Source organism: Erpetoichthys calabaricus, chromosome 17, assembly GCF_900747795.2.
Source record: "Erpetoichthys calabaricus chromosome 17, fErpCal1.3, whole genome shotgun sequence".
Lineage (NCBI taxonomy): Eukaryota > Metazoa > Chordata > Cladistia > Polypteriformes > Polypteridae > Erpetoichthys > Erpetoichthys calabaricus.
In genome coordinates, this window is record NC_041410.2 from 29,865,993 (window position 1) to 29,880,879 (window position 14,887).

The window sequence follows — 14,887 nt, forward strand, 5'->3', positions numbered from 1 at the left end:
GTCACTCGCTCGCTTCTTATTGTTTCGCTGCCTTCTCAATTGTGTAATGAATGTTTTCTTCAGCGCTCTTTGGGGCTCTTCCTTGTTTTGTACATACTGTGTTCACAGTCAGTTCACGTGATTACGTGGGAGGCGTGATGACGCGATACGCAACTCCGCCTCCCACGGCCATCGAGCTGCAGTCTATTACAGTATATAGACAAAAAAGAGGTTCCAGTTATGACCGTTACATGTAGAATTTCGAAATGAAACCTGCCTAACTTTTGTAAGTAAGCTGTAAGGAATGAGCCTGCCAAATTTCAGCCTTCCACCTACACGGGAAGTTGGACAATTAGTGATGAGTGAGTCAGTTGGTCAGTGAGTGAGTGAGGGCTTTGCCTTTTATTAGTATAGATATATATATATATATTGTAAGGTAACAAGTGCAAAAACTTTGGCTGCTCTGTCTGGAGTTGGCACATTCATTTCAAGCATTTCTTTACAACTGACTCAGGTCATCCCTATCTCTGTACTGCACTTTATGTACATTGTGTTCACAGACAAACATGGCTGTTCATGATGTTTTATCATGTTAGTTGGGCTGTTGTGAGAGGGGCTGGGAGGTTTGCAGATAATGATGTGTTCATCCATGGGTGGATTATACTGACGTTCACCCCAAGCACTTAGTTTTGTCAGAATCCCATTCCTTGAATCCATATCTCTCTATTTCAGATGATTTTTTTTCTGTTTTCAGCGGGTTACTTTTATTCTCTTGAGTAACAGTAAGGCAGAAGGGCTGACTCCCTAAATTGTTGGGCTTAAAAATCACAAGGATGCGTGTTCAAACCCAGTCTCTGACTACCTGTGTGTAGTGTATCGTACATGCAGTTCTATGTGTCCTTTTGCATTTAGTAGGGTGTTTGCACATATATAATTCAATTCTTACATTTGTTTCATGTTTGAATTGCAATTAAATAAGTCACATCTTTTACCATCTTGGTTTTCGTTATTTGTCATGACGTCATTGGTACTGGTTTACGTGACTACATTGTTGCACTTGTGATGTCACCCAGTGCTAAGTGTTGTTGTCATTTGGCTAGTGACTTTAATTTCTTTCTGAGTGTTCCTTGGTCTTTTAATTTTTAACAACATTTCTAGATTTTTAAAGAACAAGCTATCCATTGGCTACAGCTATTTTTGTTATCTCAAAGTGTTTTTAACAATGTTGAAAGTGAATTACATTCTCCCACGATATTGTTTTCTTATGGGTGATGCCATATCTATTGACGGTTGCTATGCAGTTACCAGACATGACGATCTGCAGTGTGCAATGCGCCATGTCATCAATGCGACTGTATAAAGTCAGTGTGTTCATTGCCCTGATGGTCTGAGATTTCAAATTCCACAATCTTTAGTGCCCATTCTTATTAATATAGTATCTCACAAAAGTGAGTACACCTCTCACATTTTTGTAAATATTTTATTATATCTTTTCATGGGACAACACTGAAGATATGACCCTTTGATAAAATGTAAAGTAGTTCGTGTACAGCTTGTATAACAGTGTAAATTTGCTGTCCCCTCAAAATAACGCAACACACAGCCATTAATGTCTAAACTGCTGGCAACAAAAGTGAGTACAACCCTAAGTGAAAAATGTCCAAATTGTGCCCAGTTAGCCATATTCCCTCCCCGGTGTCATGTGACTCGTTAGTGTTACAAGGTCTCAGGTGTGAGTGGGGAGCAGGTGTGTTAAATTTGGTGTTATCGCACTCACACTCTCTCATACTGATCACTGGAAGTTCAACATGGCACCTCATGGCAAAGAGCTCTCTGAGGATCTGAAAAAAAGAATTGTTGCTCTACATAAACATGGCCGAGGCTATAAGAAATTTGCCAACACCCTGAAACTGAGCTGCAGCACGGTGACCAAGACAATACAGTGGTTTAACAGGACAGATTCCACTCAGAACAGGCCTCGCCATGGTCGACCAAAGAAGCTGAGTGCACGTGCTCAGCATCATATCCTGAGGTTGTCTTTTGAAAATAGATGTATGAGTGCTGCCAGCATTGCTGCAGAGGTTGAAGGGGTGGAGGGTGAGCCTGTCAGTGCTCAGACCATACGCCGCACACTGCATCAAATTGGTCTGCATGGCTGTCGTCCCAGAAGGAAGCCTCTTCTAAAGATGATGCACAAGAAAGCCTGCAAACAGTTTTCTGAAGACAAGCAGACTAAGGACATGGATTACTGGAACCATGTCCAGTGGTCTGATAAGACCAAGTTAAACTTATTTGGTTCAGATGGTGTCAAGCGTGTGTGGCGGCAACCAGGTGAGGAGTACAAAGACAAGTGTGTCTTGCCTACAGTCAAGCATGGTGGTGGGAGTGTCATGGTTTGGGGCTGCATGAGTGATGCCGGCACTGGGGAATGAATGCCAACATGTACTGTGACATACTGAAGCAGAGCATGATCCCCTCCCTTCGGAAACTTGGCCACAGGGCAGTATTCCAACATGATAACGACCCCAAACACACCTTGAAGACGACCACTTCCTTGCTAAAGAAACTGAGGGTAAAGGTGCTGGACTGGCCAAGCATGTCTCCAGACCTAAACCCTATTGAGCATCTGTTGGGCATCCTCAAACGGAAGGTGGAGGAGCGCAAGGTCTCTAACATCCACCAGTGCTGTGATATCATCATGGAGGAGCGGAAGAGGATTCCAGTGTCAACCTGTGAAGCTCTAGTGAACTCCATGCCCAAGAGAGTTAAGGCAGTGCTGGAAAATAATGGTGGCCACACAAAATATTGACACTTTGGGCACAATTTGGACATTTTTCACTTAGGGGTGTACTCACTTTTGTTGCCACCCGTTTAGACATTAATGACTGTGGGACAGCAAATTGACACTGTTATACAAGCTGTACACCGACTACTTTACAATGTATCAAAGTGTCATATCTTCAGTGTTGTCCCATGAAAAGATATAATAAAATATTTATAAAAATGTGAGGGGTGTACTCACTTTTGTGAGATACTGTATATGCGGTTCTAAGTTATTATTCTGTTCTTTGACTTATTTAATGTCTACTTGATTTGGCTCTGTCTTTATGGTTTTGAAAACTCAAACTGCATCCCAACTTTGATCTTAGTTTGTCATCTTGGGCTTTGTCTATTTTCATGGTTTCAGCCTTTTGACCTCACCATTTCTCTTTTTGTTTAAAACTGCTACTACTCAGTTCTGCCAGAACACACACAAATATGGTGGCAATCATACAGTCAAATTATACCTTCATGGATACTAAAATCATCTCTTTGTTAGTGTTAGTTAGCTTTAAAACCTATAAGCAAGAGATGGGTATTTTCTCCAGCCGTCTGGAGTTTTCTTGTTTTTTCTGTCCTCCCTGGCCTTTGGACCTTACTTTTATTCTATGTTAATTAGTATTTCCTAATTTTATTTTTTCTCTTTCTTTATCCTGTAAAGCACTTTGAGCTACATCTTTTGTATGAAAATGAGCTATATAAATAAATGTTGTTGTTGTTGTATGTGAAGCAAAACATCAAAGCCAAAAAATGACAGACAAGAAGGCATCTAAAACACAAGGGCATAGATAGAATCAGAAGTTGAAATAATATTAAACCTGACACTATAGCCTACCTGGAACTGAAATTAACTATGCTGGAGTCCAAGTTCAAGAAGTGGTATCCACTGAGAGATAATTTGTAATGTGATTGCTGCGATGGCACATCCAGTGACATAATCAGTGCGATGATTGTAATCACATGACACCTATGGGGAGGCTTTTAAGAAATTACCTTTATGAAAAATAAATCAAAAATGGCTACCTTCTGTAACTTTATTCCACTCTTTCATATACTTATCACATTACATCCAAAATTAGTCAACACGTTAAATGTCTGAGAAACCAAACTAGGAAATGGTGGTGCGGAACATTCATTTTACCAAGCTTGGGTTTAGAAATAATTGTTGCTCAGTAAATCATTCTCAGATATTCACTTCACTTATTACAGGATTCAAGGGAACTCAGTGAACGACTCTACCCAAGCCATTATCAGCAAAATGAAGGGAAGCAGGGAAATGTTAGCAATTCTTTTCCAACCCTTACCTTTATACACCAGTATATAGCAGTCTTGAATCCCACTGCTGACACCAACCTGTGGAGGCTTTTAAGAAACAACAATTACCTGCATTATATTTTGCATCATTGTTTCTCATCATTTTCTCACAACAATCCTCAACACCTTGTATTGCATTACATAACAGCGTAACCATGAACAAGTTACCTCAGGGGTCTGTGCTCCTATAAAAATAAAATATATGCTGCATTATAGTTTAGTAGTATAATGTACTTTTCTCTATAGAAAGGCACTATACAAAATGGAATCAGTTTGTTTGTGTTATGTATCATGAAGTTAATAATACAGCACAATTGTAAACAGTTGGGTTCATTTACAGGTATGCTGGTCATCCAAATTAAATCTTTGATTTTTGTTAGCCACATTCCTTTTGTTTAGCGTCACAAGGTGCTCACATTTATCGTGGCAGCAGTCAAGTCTAGAAAGGGTGCCAATTTATCACAAAGCCCAGACACTCCAGACACTCCAGGCTGTTATACTGTAGGTTTGATGCATGAGGGTTAAACTGCAGGGATGACATGAAAACACGTGAAGAGCGTGCAGACTCCATGCAGAGGACACACCAGCCAATAAACGAAGCAGGGTCCATAAATGTCATGGGGTAGGGGTCTCATGTCACCTGGCTTGTTGAGTATTTTTTGGATTGACGCAATGGAAGTTATTGCACATTAGTTAAACCAGGAGTCCAGTTTAATGCCTCCAGATAAAAAATTGGAGTGAAAAGACTTCAGCTTTCCAGGCAGCTGCACGCCAGAAGCATCGCTTTAAGACCTTAATGTTATGTTTTATCTTCTTTCTGTTGTATCTCCTAATCAGCTTCTCTAGAACTGTTCATTATAAGGAATATGGTCCAGCCTCAAAACAAGCAGGCTGCCGTTGGTTGAGCCCCTCAAAGCCTCCCAGACTTGGTGTGTCATCATTAGCATAGCATTTAAATAAAACAACTGATAAAAAAACTGCGTGTGATGGACTCCATTCAGTGTCAGTGAGGGTTAAAAAAACCACACAGGGCTAAAATGGCATTGTGCATCTGGTTGAAGTGCTGTCATCTTGTGACCCTGAGCTGCAAAAAACGCCTTTTGAAAACTGAAGGTCGGATTATATTGTAGCAATAAGAGAGAAACAAAAGAATCCGACTCATCTCCTTAGAGAGGACAGACAAATCGCTGGCGGAGCTGCGCGCACAGTGCGGCGCTGGCAGCTAATCCGAAATTGCTATTCAGCACGATGCCCAGCACTTGAGAGATGCTGAGCGAAGTGTGAGCTACTGTCGACTGCCCACACAATTAGTATCTCGTTTAACTCTTTCATGGGAGTGATGAAAGGTGCATAGCAGCACACGTTAAGCATTTGATGGTGCGAGCGTATGCAATGCACACAGCACCTACTGCCACTTTCATTTTCTGGGTGTATGAAAGACTGAATCCATTTTACTGAAATTTGGTACACATATTCGTCAAGAAAATTTATCAAAACGTTTGTCTGTTTGTATCCAAATTTTTAAAAGTTTGACATAAATGTACTGGCAAATTTAAAATGAAATCTTTCATCTGGAAACAGAGAAACATTCTCTGTGGCTCAAATTACTGAATAATCTGCTGTTTCAAATGTATCTAAAGAGAGGATATTTGAGCTTTTAATTTTATACATGAGCCACTTGTCCAATTGCCGCTCCTGGCAGCAACACGGATCCTCAGTACAACTTATCGAAATGCTGTCAGAAGCTTGTGAGATACCAGAAACTCAATTTCACGTCAGTAGTGTGCGCGAACATCTGCCAAACCAGTCACTTCTGTTTGTAGCACATAAGTTAACTGATCTTCATCATTGTAAAAATGAAAATGGAAGAAAGCTTAACTTATCTAGAAGTGAATTGAGCAGGAAAGGTGCTCTCTAAGTGTGACAGGCCATGGTTGCTGCAACCAACAGTTTTACTGTGAGACCTCTTCATCAGGTGCTTCTTTCAAAAACTTTATTAATAACTATGATTAGTCATAAATAGCAATGAGAAAAACACGTACAATTTGCATACAGTTTAACAAAACTAACGCTAAAATTTGCTTTACAGGGATAGTGAGAAGACAAGCAAAATGACACCTTTTATTGGCTAACTAAAAAGATTACAATATGCAGGCTTTTGAGGCAACTCAGGCCCCTTCTTCAGGCAAGATGTAATCATAAGTTTGCCTCCAAAGCTTGCATATTATAATCTTTTTAGTTAGCCAATAAAAGGTGTCATTTTGCTTGACTTCTCACTACATTCATAATGGGTAACTAACTGAAAAGAGTGTTTTAGGGTTTAAAAGTGTTTTTTGAGGTGGAAACAAGAAATACTGCCCCCTAAAGTCTTGTTCACACACTGTGTCCTTTTCCACAGTAAAATCAATTTCATTTGTACCTCTCTGTCACATCACCATGGAGGAGTCGGTGTTGTCAAGCATTTTAGGGAGCAGATGCATTTATTGCATTTAGTTGTTTAAAATTAGGGCTCTGGGGGCAGAACATTCACTCTTTAATGCATTGAAAAGGTCAGCAGAAAAGTATTGACCAAGCTTTTTCTGCTTTAGGGAAGAACAATTAGTCATACTGATGGGAAAAAAAACATCCAAAGTTCAGATCAATGTCTAATATGACTTTTGGGCTGATCAAAGAAGGTGGTGGCGTGGTCGGCAGGATCATACCTTCAATGAAAAAGATTCCAGCTATTATGATTTTTCAACCCTTTCTTGATTCCATTTCTGACATTTTTTGATTTGAAGTTGCTTACATTTAGTTGTTAAAGTATTCAGAGTTTTTCCAATGCCTGTTTGTTAATATCATGGACAGTCGTTGTATATAGTTGCTGGGTGGCTGCCACCAATGGATGACCAGAGGTCACGACCTCTGATGTAATCAGGTCATCGCTAGACACTTCCTGGTTATCCAACATTGCAGATTCCACTAAAGACTTTTTAATGTTCCTTTGCTTAAGGTTTTCCCAGTGTAGATCATTTTGCTTTGTTTCCTCTGCTTAAGTTTCAGGCTTAGAGTTTGGGCTTCATTATTTGGTTTAATTGACTTCCTGGTTTAAGCTTTGGTTTATTTTTGTTTTGAGTGTGTTTCATCTTCTGGTCCCAAATCAAATCCAAACTGTCTCCTGGCATATCAAAGATGAACACAGGTACTCGTCATTGGAGCAGGAGCTGAGCTAGTTAGTCAGTGATTCGGGAGGGATGTACAACAGGAGCAATGTATGTAAATTATCAGACGACTTTATTCAGTTAGTCTTACAAGGTAAGAATATGTAATAAGAGCACAATGGATATATTTTTGACAGTTGTTACATGGACACATTAAGAGATTTACTTTTGGTAAGAAAACAATCAGAGAAAGGACTGAACATGCAGCTTTTCAGATCCAGTGCTTTAGCCACCAGATGTTATGGTCTTATGGAAAATAAATACCTGAGGTTGAAAATTATTAATTTTTAAATGACTTGGAGTTGAAAAACTGGATTGTTTCCCAAAATTGTCCTCAGAGACAAGGCAAGAAGTGAAAATATCAGGGGTTCAAACCAAAACTAAATGTCAGCAGAGTGACATCATTTGTTTGTCAAGCAGGACACGCCTAGTCGCTCACAAGAGTTGTGTCCATCACTGCTGCTCCGAGCCTCTCTAAAAAGAGGATGAAGGTGGACTAAAACTGTCATTAGAGAATAGGCAAAGGGTGAAAATACCAGGGAGACAAAACAATACTAATCATCAGGACCAAAAATATAAGAGAAACAAGCAGAAGTTCAAAAACTTATTAATTGCAAATCCTTTACTAAATCACGATGACAATTTGTTGTTTTAAGAAGATTTACCCATAAACCAAAACAACAGTGTGACTGAAGTAATGAAAAATAAAATGAACAAAATGTTTCAATAATGTCAAAAATATAATAAATTCATGCCATAACTTTTAAACATCCATCCTTTTTTTAAACTCGCTTTATCCAGAGCAGGGTCACAGCAAAGCAGGAATAATATCAGGGCAGGCCACCGGCCCACTGGAGGTTAAAAACACACACACAACAACAACAACAGTATTTCTTTATATAGCACATTTTCATACAAATGATATAGCTCAAAGTGCTTTAAAGGATAAAGAAAGAGAAAAAAAGATAAAATATAAAAAATAAAATTAGGCAATACTAATCAACATAGAATAAAAGTAAGGTCCGATGGCCAGGGAGGACAGAAAAACAAAATAAACTCCAGACAGCTGGAGAAAAAAAAAAAAATCTGCAGGGGTTCCAGGCCACGAGACCACCCAGCCACCTCTAGGCATTCTACCTAACATAAATGACCTCAATCAGTCCTCATTGTATTCAGGGTTCTCATGGAAGAACTTGATGATGATGGTCATGTGGACATCTGGCCTTTAGTCCATCAATGTAGGGACATCACACACACACATATCATGGGTCAATTTAGCATCATCAATCCATCTAACTTTGAGAAATCCAGAATAAAAATATGAAAATATTATCCAAACTTTGTTTATGTCTTCAAAATGTAGAAATACCATCACCAGGCAGGATACGCTGGTGCATCAAGCATTTACTCAGCATTAGTGGACTAAGCACAGAAACCCGAGGCGCACGACAAGTAAAACACTGCACTGATCTCAATTCTTGGCAAACAGATCCTGTGCAGTTGTGAGTGGTGCATACATTTCCATGCATTCATAAATCTTGACATGCTTGTAGTCACGCATTCACACGCAGCCTTGACATAACACATACCGTGCCCTCGATTTCTCCCTGGACATAATATGTCCCTGAGGATAATTTCCCTACACACTGCTCCATGTGGAGCTTTTGTTCCCCTGGGCTTTTCTGAAGTGCACAGTTTCTGGTGGTTCTTGTCCCCAGGTCTGTGTGACTGAATGTGACCTTAGCAGCTGCTGGCCCAGCTTATTTGGATTTGAGGCACATTTCCATTTCACACTCGGCACTGCTTGGCCTGTTGTTTTTAATACAGAAGCTCTTACCAGTAACATAATTGCAGACACGTTTCACTCATGCTAATTGTAATTTGCGCAGACGGGCAATTAAGACCTGCCAGCAGTTTGACAACATTTTTATTAAGGATGCGTGTCACGTTTCACTACACTACAAACTTGTCTAACCATTTTCTGACTGACAGTCTACTTGAGGGTTACTCACAGGGAGCAACGACAGGCACAAGGCAGGTGCACATCCAGGACGAGATTCCACTCCATCACAAACACCCAGCCAAATAAAGGAACAACAAAGCGCCACCCAGCTGACCTGAAAGAGCTCACATAAGCCACCCACTGCCTCTACCCCACATCAGTGTTCATTTCCTTCAGTTGTAGCTGCAGCTTGCAGGCCAGCAGGGGGCATTCATAGGACCCTGGAGGTAGGGCGAGGTGGAATATAAACAAATCATCAAAAGGTGGCTCCACAGGCTTGTGAGGGCAAGTGACTGGGGGGAGCTGTTAAATAGATCCTCTGCAGCCGGCGGCTTTCCTGTCTTCTCTCTCTGTTTCCTGGCACTCAACACCTGTCTTCTGGAAGGGCGTCATCCTTGCAGTTCCAGTTATTTAAAAAATGTTCTTCCAGTTCCAAGAAGTACTTTGTCAGCAGAGTGACATCATTTGTTTTGCAGGCGGGACGTGCTTGGTCACTTACAGATGTTGTGTCCACACTAAAAACATATGTGCTGCACCAAGCCACTCTAAAAGAAAAGAAGAATAATGCAGGAGCGTGAGTTCCGCTTCCAGTCCTTTCAAGGCTTTGTGCAAAAATGTACATTTGGATGAATGCTGTGGTAACTGATGGGATTTTTATATAAAATTGTAATGGGCCACTTTTACTTCATTGAGTGTTATGGATTTCTGAAATACTACAGTGATGTCAGATATAGCCAAGGTCAAAACATACAACTCCAATTCCAATGAAGTTGGAACACTGTGTAATACGTAAATAAAAACAGAATACAATGATTTGCAAATTCTTTTCAGGATTGACGGGCACTGAGCAGGCTCCTGTCAATAATGGAGAATTCACTAAACAGTGTCATCTCCAGACAGAGGAGCAGCTTCAGCGACAGACTGCTGTCACTGTCCTGCTCCACTGACAGACTGAGGAGATCGTTCCTCCCCCACACTATGCAACTCTTCAATTCCACCCGGGGGGGATAAACGTTAACGTTATTCAAAGTTATTGTCTGTCTGTATACCTGCATTGTTATCACTCTTTAATTTAATATTTTTCTTTATCAGTATGCTGCTGCTGGAGTATGTGAATTTCCCCTTCGGATTAATAAAGTATCTATCTATCTATCTATCTATCTATCTATCTATCTATCTATCTATCTATCTATCTATCTATCTATCTATCTATCTATCTATCTATCTATCTATCTATCTATCTATCTATCTATCTATCTATCTATCTATCGACTTAGTCAGGTCTGCATCTTTACTTTGTACAAAAAGAAGAGTCGTGAGTCATTGTTATAAATTAAAGTAGATGTTGTTTATTTGAGCTGGCCAGTGAAGTGACGCCTGTATGGTATGACTGGTAAGTCTTAAGAGAGCAGTTCCTTTTATCATTTACACTCATTTACATAACATTTGAATATATTTTAATTTGTGCCAATCAACACACAGATACTTAGATGGTAAAATGCCTTTTTCCATTATGTATTATGAAAAGTCCAAAAATCGAAAAAAGACTGAAGAAAATATTTGGTTCATAGAAATAAGACTGCTTATATGTAAAATGTTATCAGAGAACAAAATCTAAGATTAAATGTTACATATGACCTCATCTTCCAATTTAAATGTGTCTCCTAACAATCTACACATAGCGTGGAATAGAAGTTGAAAGAACAAGGATATTATGTTTGAGAGCTGACAACAGATCTGAATGGGTTCAAAATAACTCCACCAATCAGGAAGACCACTTTTATATACTGTGCCCTGAAGCCAACCAGAGAGCGAAAGAGCCATTTTAAAAGTGAATCTGATCATCTTGATGAAGCATTTCCGATGCATGCATGTTTCTCTACTCTGAGAAGCTGCAAACCGGCACTCAAGGGGTTAGCATTTGTGAGGAAAGTACAGGGCAGCTTTGAGTGGCAGCCATGCACTTCATAGCACGGTTACCATTAGTCTCTCGCACGGTGCTTCTACTGTTCTGAAATCTCACGTTGAATTATTGACGAGAGCGTCCATCCCGAGAGAGAATGCGTGTGTTAGAAGGTAGCCGTGCACTGCCGTCCTGTGAAAATATAACCCTGATCTATCAGCCCCCCAGCAGAAGCACAAGTTCATCTTTCCAGCTTGCAGTGTGCTTGCTCAATTAGAAAAAGTCAATGCAGGCCATATTGAATCCTGCTCCCCACCTCCATATTAGGCGTTTAACCCTTCCTCTCCTGTTTGCAGTACTGTTTCAACCCTGATAAATACTGTACTACAGGCTAGAGAGCATTGCTTCAACATGAACATTTGTGTAAAGTGATCTGAAATCAGCCCCCTTCATGCTTTGTAGAAGATTGGTTAAGTGTTGTACTCAGGTTGGCACAGTGTGAACATAATAAATGTAGACCCTTACAGTAATTCTGCTCCTGACAAGGACTACCACCACACTCCCTGGGCCAGCCTATTGCCACCAACATTTTGTTTGGCCCCTTTGTTCTTAGCATCACCTCTGCTGGTGATTGGCATCATTGGGACTGCCTTCAGGTGGTTTGGGTCCTACCTCTTGGGCAGTTCCTACTATGTTGTTCCTAGCGTGGGGAGATGTCAAGCATGCACCAAGTAAGCACGGGGCTGTCCCAAATATAGGTGCTGGATCCTATCTTCTTCTGCCTATACACCTCCTCACTAGGCCCTATCATCCAGTCCCATGGTTTCTCTTACCTGTGCTGATGATACACAGCTGTTCCTGTTGATCCCTCCAGAAAACCACAAGGTATCAGCTAGAATCTCTTCACATCTCACTGATAGTGCAGCGTAGATGAAGGAACACCATCTCCAGCTCATTTTAGATAGATAGACTTTTTTGTCATCCAACTCATCTTTTTTATTCTGCTTATTTCATTATTGATAATATCCAACAAGTCTGGGGTCAGCTTTGGGGTGATGATCGATGACCAGTTTAATAAGGAGACAAAACACAGAAAATGATTTGGAGTACCACCTTGGTATCCCAGTATACTTGAAGTTTTGGCTGCAAAATAATAAGCACACCTTTACAGACAAGAGTCCAATACAGAACCGAGGGATGGAAGTTTAGTGCTGTCTTACAAGGTGTGATGACAGGAGAGGGGATGGTCCAGGAAGGCGGAAACCGGAAATGATGTCAATGGTGGTAGGGTTGTCAGTCAGCTGGTATACAGAGGGACAATGAGAGCAAGAATCAGAGAACATTGCTAGCCCCTGGTTCGGCGGGTAATCACACTCAAGCCTGTAAACTGTCTCAAATGCACACGCGTTTGACACCAGCTTTGTTGCTACGGTCTCTTGCTCATGCAGATTCACTCTGCACAATATCCACAAGATCAGACTGAATCTAACAGAGTATGCAACACAACTCCTGGCCCAGGCTTTGGTCCTGTTACATCTGGACTACTACAATATTCTTCTGGCAGGAGTACCAGCATGTGAAGACCAGGCCATGGCAGATGATTCAAAATACAGCAGCACGTCTGGTGTTCAAGCAGCCGAGGTGGGCATATGTCACCCGTCTCTTCAGATCACCACATTGGCTTTCTGTAGCAGCACATATTAAGTTCAACTACTTAATGCCTGACTTATGAGTAGTCAGTGGGTCTGCACCTATGTGTATCGAGACCCTTGTGAGGTCCAATGCTCCTTCTCAACTACATAGGTCTGCTGACAAATGGCATCAACTGATTGCTGCCTCTGTGTGGTATTAAATCTCAATCCAGGCCTTCCTCATGTGTAACTCCTAGCTTGTGGAAGGAACTACCCACCTCCAGAAGTGTTTGAAGACCCTCTTGTTTGGTGACTGTCTGTCAAACTGCTGTTAGGTTTTGTAACCTGGAAACTGTAACTTGCTTGTATTGTCTTCTGAGCTGTTCAATTGTGAGGATCAATTTTGTCGCCTTGTTCTTTAACACTTGTTCCCAGATAGTCCCTCAGACTGATATTTACTCAATTACGTTGACCTCTTTCATAAGTCACTTTAGATTAAAGCATCTGCTAAGTAAATCAATGTTGTCTCACAGAGTCATGTTGGGGTGAGTGACTGACCTTCTCCTACAGCCACCCTATCCCCCACTACCATCAGGACATGACTTCTCACCGCCTCTTTCACATCAAGTCAGCCAGTTGTCCTCACATGGGGTGCCTGCTCTAATGGTGTTTCAAACACCTCATGCTGCACGGCTCCTCTCCTGGAAACAGCGGTTGAAAACAAAGCCTTGATCCCCAGGAGTGAGGAGCGTGGCACATTTGTCACCCTGGCGCATGTGGTTTGGTACGGCTGCTTAGCACCTGCAGCTGCCAGATTCTGATGGAGGAGACGGATGCAAGCAGAACAGACAACAGGTAGGCACTTGAATTTAAAGCGCCTGATTTAAGACAAACAATATGCTGTGTGCCGCAACTTCCGAAGCTGCAGGAATCTGATTTGTGAAAGTAAAGGAAACAAAAGCTGGGGGGATTTGAAAAGCTGGCATTGTGCTCAAGGCTCCTGCATCTTCAGCGGTAGGAGTTGGAGTGAGGGGGTGGGGGAAATGAAGGCACACAAACGGTAAAAGAAAAACATAAATAGGCTTTGTGTAGCACATAATGAAGCCGTTCAGATGTTTTCATTCAGGCGACCTTGGTTCCCTAGTGCGGGCCTTCATTAGAACGTTTGAAGGTTGCTGTCTGTATTGAGAGTGAGGCCTGTTGAACAGAGCTGTGCTCGGCACCGCATGTCCATCAGAGTGACACATATTAACTCTTTAGTGACCATTGCCTTCCTACGGCCATGCGCACCTTGCACCTTATCAGGTGTTGTGCTCAGTTCATGGAGTACATTTGACAGGAGGAGACACATTGCTAGTTCTTCAGGCTACTGAATTTCACTGTGTTATAAGGTAGTGTGTCATTTCAAGAAGAACCAAGGATACATTGACTTTACAGTATGTCATGTGGGCCAGAAGACATCCCATAATACCTGGAGTCAATCAACGTGCTGCAGCATATTTATTTAACTCCACTGGCAACCAGTCGGTGAGTGAAACGTGGACAGCCAAGGCTTGGTAGTTTTTCATTAGCTGCTTTTCTATGATGGTGTCTAGTCATACCCACAATGTCTCTTCAACCTGTTAGGGCAGTGATGTGCAGGAGCCAAAGTATTGTCAGTGATAAACTAAAGGAGCTAAAGAAGGTTACAAGCAAACACACCAGGAGATGGGAGATCTCCTGCTGCTTATATGATCACAGGGAGTGTGCAAATACACTGGGTAGAAGACCACTGTGACCGTGACATCAGGCTTGTGCTCATTCTGCAGCAAGTCATCACAGTCTGGATGAAGGCTCGGTTACAAACTGTCAAGTAGCAAATCGAGGGTGCAAAGTAGCAACTCGCAGAATGCAGTGTCCGTTTGAGTGACGGCACATTCGAATTCCAATAGATAATTACAGTTGTGGCTGTGGTTTGGCAACAGGCCATTATAATGATGCAGATGCCTTAGGGCAGTGAATGAGCAATGCTGGAAAAAGTTGTATGAAAATCAAGGGT

The 14,887-nt window shown here is 41.3% G+C and overlaps 1 protein-coding gene across 2 annotated transcripts in view; it reads left to right on the plus strand.

Moving 5' to 3' along the window:
- Nucleotides 1-14,887, plus strand: part of ccdc33 (coiled-coil domain containing 33) — a 309,934-nt gene that overhangs the window by 92,588 nt on the left and 202,459 nt on the right. The gene's annotated exons all lie outside the window — the stretch shown is intronic.